The 7,124-nt window shown below is 36.3% G+C and overlaps 1 pseudogene; it reads right to left on the minus strand.

The window, feature by feature from the left end:
• Positions 1 to 1,753: 1,753 nt before the first annotated feature.
• LOC114034856 lies at positions 1,754 to 2,844 on the minus strand (annotated as a pseudogene).
• Positions 2,845 to 7,124: the final 4,280 nt, after the last annotated feature.

Genomic DNA, 7,124 nt, shown 5'->3' on the forward strand with positions numbered 1-7,124 from the left:
TGCTATAAATATTTTAGAACATATAGGATCTTTTCCTTTTTCCTTAATCATCTTAGGAAACAGACTTAATAGTGGTATTGCTGAGTCAAAGGGTATAAGCAGTTTAATAACTCTTTGGGCATATTTCCAGATTGCTCTCCAAAGTGAATGGATCAGTTCACAGTTCTCTACCAGTGAATTACTGTCCCAATTTTTCCACTTCCCCTCCAACAATTGTGAATTTTTCCTTCAATCATTTTAGCCATTATGATAGATACAAAATAATATCTCAAGGTTGTTTAAATTTGCATTTTTCTAATCAACAATGATTTATTTCTTTTTCTCCTTTTTTATATGACTTTTTTATATTCCCCCATTTTTATATAAGTTGTTTGGATTTCTTCATTGGAAAACTGCCTATTCAAATCCTTAGAACATTTAACAATTGGGGAAGTACAGAATTCTTAGTGAACAGGAATTATTTCACTTCTCAGATTGCGGAAGTTGTCTATTATATTAATGGAATGATCAAATAGATGTGAAAGCAAGTCAGAACTTGTTTTAATTGCTAATTTGCCATTGTTATTGGTATTAGTGAAATAATAACAATGAAACAAATATTAAAAATTGTTTTTCCATGTAATTGGTGAAAAAAAAGAAATATTTTTCTTAAAAAAATAGCAAGGACTAAAGGCAATTTATAAACCAAACAACACTTTTGAGTGGGCAAAGGCAGTCTTAGGTAGTTCTGTGGTTAAGGAGGAAATAAAGATGCAAAAAGTAAAGAATATTTGTGGTAATAAAACATTGTCTGTGACAGTGATTTCTTTATCTGTTTAGAGAATGAATCAATAAACATTTTATTAAGTACTTACTATGTGCTAGGGACTGGAAATACAAATGCAAAAGCTAGAGAGTTCCTGATCTCAAAGAGCTTGTCTTCTGCTGGGATACATAGCATGTTCATATATAGATAAACAAAGGACATGCATAAAATGAATAGAAGGTAATATAGAGAGGGGAGGGTGGCTAACAATGGGGGAATTGGAAAAGAACTTTTGAATGAGGTGGCATGTGAAGTGAGCCTTAAAATGATCTAGGGGTGCTAGGAAGTAAAGTTGAGGAGAGAGAGCATTAAAGGCCCAGGGGAGAGCTCATGAAAAGGTGGCAATATGTTTTTATTATTTATTGGAGATGTGAGCTATACTTTACTTCGGTCTTTAAAAAGATAGGGAAAAAAAAGGAACAAAGTTCTTAGATCCAGAATGGAGCTGATATTGAATGTGCTGGAGAGAATGAGAGAGGGAATGAGTGAGATACACACACACACACACACACACAGAAAGAAGGGGAGAGACAGAGTCAAAGAGAGAAAGAATAGAAAGAATTCACCACAAATAAATTTCAAAAACTAAAGAGACATGGGAAGGGTTTTTGGAAAAAAAAATAAACAAACAGACAAACAACTTAAAATAGGTGACTTTTCTACTTCATTTGAAATTCTAAACCAAGAAAGGGAATAGACAGAAAAGTGCTATGAAATAAGAAAAAAAAAAAAAGAAGAACCAAGGGAGTCCAGGAGTAAAAGACAGAATGAGTAGAGGCAGGCAATAGTGGGAAGCTTTGAAACCTTGTAATCATACTTAGCAAATGAATTTACCAAATGTTACTTATTGGGATTGAAATTGGAGGTGTGGGTCAAATATAAAGAGCAACAAAATTTTATATATTAAGAAGTCCTATATCTTGATAACAAATTCATTTCAAATGAATTTTAACTTCTTCCATCTGAAGCCTTTACCCACTCAGAAAACAAATCTATTGTTGAAGTGTGACCTCTGAAGAATTTCCCAGTACCAATCAATTTAATTGCTCTTCTAAACCAAGGGTAAAAGAAAGCATAAATCAAAGGGTTCATGACTGAGTTAAAATAGGCAAACCAAACTAAAATTTCATAAATGTAGGTTGGGGTGATGAACCCTAGGAATGCATCAATTACTGTTTCAATACAATAGGGGAACCATGAAATCACAAAAGCAATCACTGCAATGCCCAGTGTTTTTGCTGCTTTTCTCTCCCTCTTGGACACTCTAGCCTTGTAACTCTCTGAGGATGAAGATTCCCCTTTGCTACTTGAGTTTTCAATCTTTCTAGTCTATTGTTTGCTACTAGAAAAATCTTACAGTAAAGAATGACCGTAACCAGAGTGGGGATGAAGAACAACAGAAAACCTACTAGTGACCAGGTCTGATTCATAGCACCCTGACAGCCTCCCACACAGGTGAGGGCACTTACTAATTCCTCCAGCCCATCATCATTGACACCAGTACCAAGAAGTGAAAACATGTAAGTAATAGCAAGAAGCCATGAGCATGTGATGCACACCAAGGAAACATTCAGAGTGAACTTGGTTGGATAGACCAGAGGGTCAGTGACAGCAATGTATCTGTCAATGGAGATGAAACACAAGTGAAAAATGGAATAACAAAATGATCCTTCAAAATAACAGTGAACTTTACAATAACTCTCCCCAAAGTAGCAACAACTCTCCACTGACCTCACCATGCTGAAAGGCATCACAGTGGCTTCCACCAATAAGTCAGCATAAGCCAAGGAAGCAATGAGAAAATTGGCAGGAGAGTGCAGCTGCTTGAAGTGAAGGATTGAAATCATGACCAGGAGGTTTCCCAAGATAGCAAGGACAACCCCAGAGCCAAAGACCAGGTAGAGGATGACTCGGGGTGCTGGGGAGTAGGAAGTTTTAATGCAGGACCCATTGATGTTCTCACAGCAGAGCTGTACAGCTGCAGGCTAGGACTCATTGCTGCTGCTCATTCTTCTCTCTGAACTTTGCAGAATTTTCATTAGCTTGTATATTTTGGGTGTTATTGAAACATCTCATTTTTTCCTTAAAATAAAAGTTGCATTAAATTATTGTCTTAAGAAATCTACCAGTTACTATCTTTAATAAATTATGAATCTTTTCCACTGATACTACAAGTTACAAATCTTCTAATACATATTCAAAAGACGCCCATGTAACTCAGAAACACTTTTGCAACTAATCTCAAGGCAATTCAGGTAATAGTTCAGCAAATCTACTAAAGGTTTCTATGAACACATGCAAATGCCTTAGCTGCTTATTTAAGAAAATTTCTCTTTGATCCTCTAGTAAATTGTTTTTTTACCTTTGAGGAGCTTCTCTTTGTCAAGAGGAGTGAGATGTAATGTGATCACTCAGCTCAAAGGTCAGCTTTTATTCCAGTACTCTCTCCCCTGGTATCACTTAAAAGTTAATGCCCAAAGCACCCTGGAAGCATTTAGGAAGTCAGGCAAAGAAATTCCATCTCTTCAAAACCTCCAAGATTGAATCCCTATAGTGTGAGGTGTGAAATGAAAGAAACTTTTTTTTTTCAGTCATTATCACAAAAACTGCTGTTTAATCTATAGGAAATCTCTTATTTGATTTTGTAACATATGCACATCTATTTACATGTATTTCATTTCATAGATTTCATTATCTGATGGGGAATGACGTGTGTATATATTATATATATATTTACATATGTATGTACATTTAAATAATAGTTAGCATTTACATATCACTTTAAGGTTTGCTAAGAACTTTACATATGTTATCTCAATCCTCACAACAATATTGTGAAATAGATGCTATTATCTTTATTTTACAGATGGGGAAACTGAGGCTGGGAGGTTAAGGTACTTGTGACACAGCTTGAAAGTGAATAAGGCAGCAATTAATCTCAAGTCTTCCTGCTTCTTAATTCCTACGTTCTATCCACTGATCCACCTAACTGTTTTTATACTAGTTTTGTGCACATTTTTTAAAATTTCTGTGTAAATCTTTGGTCTTCCCAAAATTTATGAAGCAAACCACTGAAAATGAGAAAGCCCTGACTCTTTTTTCCTTAGGTCAGAGAAAGGACTATGGAGTAGACTGCTATGTAGTTAACTGTGGAGGAAGAAGTAAGAGTACTGGAGGAAGAGTCATGGGTTCAAATCCCAGCAATGCCATTTTGGCAAGTCACTATCACTTCACCTCAATTTTCTCATCTACCAAATATGAGATTTGTACTAGATGTCCTCTAAGCTCTATGCTCTAACCCTTTTATCTTTGAGAGATTTTAGAAACGTCCATGCCCCATGATATTTTTTTCCCTTTTCCATTCATTTTTCTTTTCTTTTCTTTTCTTTGGCTTCAGTTCTCTTCCTCTAACTTTTCGATGTGATTTTCCTCTGAGATGATAGTGCTAAAGACCAATACACTCTATACTCTAATCCATTCTCTGCTCATCTGTCAAACTATCTTCCTAAAGCACACAACTGTTCATAGCATCCCCCTGTTCCATAAACTCCACTGTTACTTCTAGGTGAAATATAATATCCTCTGTTTGATTCTAAAGAACCTGGTTCCTTTTAAACTTGCCAGTTTCCTTATAACTTAGTCCCCTCAATATCATCTGCAATTCAGTGGCACAGGCTTCCTTGCTGTTCCTCCTACAGGACACTCTATTTCCCAGCTTGAGTGTTTTCACCTTCTCTTCCCTATGCCTGGAATGCTCTTCCCATCTCTGATTCCTAGTTTCCCTGACTTCCTTCAAGTGTCAGCTAAGACACCCTCTTCTACAAGAAACTTTTACCAGTCCTTCTTAATCTTAATGCCATCCCTCTGAGACTACCCCAAATTTATTCTGCCTATATTTTGTTTGTAAAAAATCACTTACATGTTGTCTCCCTCATTAGACTGTGAGCTCCTTGAGCTGTTTTTTGTTTCATAGTATCCTCAGGGCTTATCACGGTCTCTGGCATATTGCTATTCAGTGACTTGGTTGTATCTAATGAAACCGGAGTAGTTTTCCATTTCCTTCTCCAGTGTGTCCCCATTTTACAGATGAAGAACTGAGGCAAATAGGGGTTTAGTGACTTGCCCAGGGTCACACAGCTAGTAAGTGTCTGAAGCTAGATTTGAATCAGGTCTTACTGAGTCCAGGCCCAGCACTCTATCAATTGCATCACTTAGCTGTTCAGAGATGTAGTAGGCCCTTAATAAATGCTAGTTGATTGACTAACTGATGCATGTTGTATGAGCATAAAAAAAAATAATGCAGGTAATGGAAGAGATGGACCAATATTGATTATAATAATAGCAATAACTAGGTTAATAATAAACTCATATTTATATAGCCCTTTAAGATTTGCAAAATGTTTCACCAACATTAATTCATACTAATTAATTCATTATCCTGAGAGGTAGGTGCTATTATTATCCTCTTTTCAGAAATGAGGAAACAAAGGCAAAAAGAAATTAAGTGACTTGCTTAGGGTCACACAGCTAGTATGTGCCTGAGATTGGATTTGAACTCAGGTCTTCCTGACTTCAGTTCTATGGCTGTATACTCTTCCCACCTAGCAGCAAGTATTAGAGCTATGATCAATACAACTCAGATGCAACAGAGGGTGGCCAGGAAAACTCTCCAAGTGAGTCTTACTTTCTTCTTTTATTTTCCCATTTTACTTTGTCTGAGTTCTAAAGTATATGCCCTTCCCCCTATTCATTTCCCACAAGGGGTAGGAATATATGTGGTTGCATTGCCCTACAATTATACCTGAAGATAAGGGAAGAAAATGATATGAATTCTAGGAGGTAGTTGGTTGCAAATATATTCGTATGTATTCATGATTATTATAGTCTTTTTACATTAAGTCCCATAATTTTGATATATATATATATAGTCAAAGCATGCTAAATTCTGAATTGATAAATTAAATTAAAAGTGATTTAATGATAAGGAATCCAGACTGGGTGGGAGAACAGAACTAGGTAGAGGTGGATTTCATATTTTAACATTTTGAGCATAATGCATTTTATCTCCCCAAATAATCTTGAACCTGGGTAACAAGGGATTAATCAAAGCTGCTTTGGGAGATTGTCATTAGGTCTTGGCAGAGGGAGAATAGTTATGAATTTCAAGCTATACTTACTAATGGCTAGAAAGGATACTACAGTCTCTTCTGAAAGGGCTTTCTCATTACTATACCACAACTCAAATTGTTGTCTTCTGCCTCATTTCTTACCTAGCCTTACTCACTGAATGGATGTTGCCTCAGAAAAACTGAGACCTGGGAAAGACCTTAGCTTATAAAGGCAAAGGTCTCCCATTGCATCCTGGGCCATTGCCAGTTGTTCTAAGCTATGCCTTGCCACTGGACTTAGGTGACTCTGGAGGAAAGAGTGAGACTGATGACTTTGCACAGCTTGGCCTCACTTAAATCCAATTCACTTGTAAGTCAAGATATCACCCTCCTGATGTCATTGGTCCTATTCAAAAAGTAAGGACAAAAAACAACAACAAATATCGCAAAAAGTGACTAAGACTGGGCTGATGGCTCCAGGAGAGTGTCTCCTAATGGATAATGCAGGTATTACATTACCTGGCTGGATAATTAACACATGGTGAATGCTATTTTATTCTTCTTCACTGCATTGTGAGAATCAAATGAGAAAACTTGTAAAGTGCTTTCCCAACCTGAAAGCACTATATAAAGGTTAGTTATTATTATTATTTCTTTACATGTCAATCTCTTCTAACTTTGCACACTCAAGAGAAAGCAGTGGGAAAATGTCTTAATCAATAAATACTTGTTTAAGCACCTATTATGCAAGTCACTAAGGATAAATGAACAAATCAAAGTAGAATGCTCAAACTTGGAATATAGTGAGTTCTCTTCCATTGGGAGTGGCAAAGACTTAGGGATAGGATTCTCAGTCAGTCAGAAGGTACTAAGTGTTTATTATATGCTGGTATTGTTGTAAGCACTAGGGATACAAAAAAAAAAGAGTAAACCAGTGATCTTCTAGACTCCAGTAGCTCCCCTTACAATAGGGGAGACAACACACAAACAGCTATACACATATGAAATAAAAATTAAGCCAAAATCCTTAGTGCAGAATCTAAGGTTAGGGAGGAGAGATTATGAATTATGCCAGATTATGAAAGGCTTAAAATGCCAAACAGAAGATTGTATATTTGATTTTGGAGGTAATAAAGTACCGTTGGAATTTATTAAGTAGGGACATGCCATAGTCAAATTTGTGGTTTAGGAAATCATTTCGGTAGCTTAGT

The sequence above is a fragment of the Vombatus ursinus genome, unplaced genomic scaffold, assembly GCF_900497805.2.
Source record: "Vombatus ursinus unplaced genomic scaffold, bare-nosed wombat genome assembly UNPS02009132.1, whole genome shotgun sequence".
Lineage (NCBI taxonomy): Eukaryota > Metazoa > Chordata > Mammalia > Diprotodontia > Vombatidae > Vombatus > Vombatus ursinus.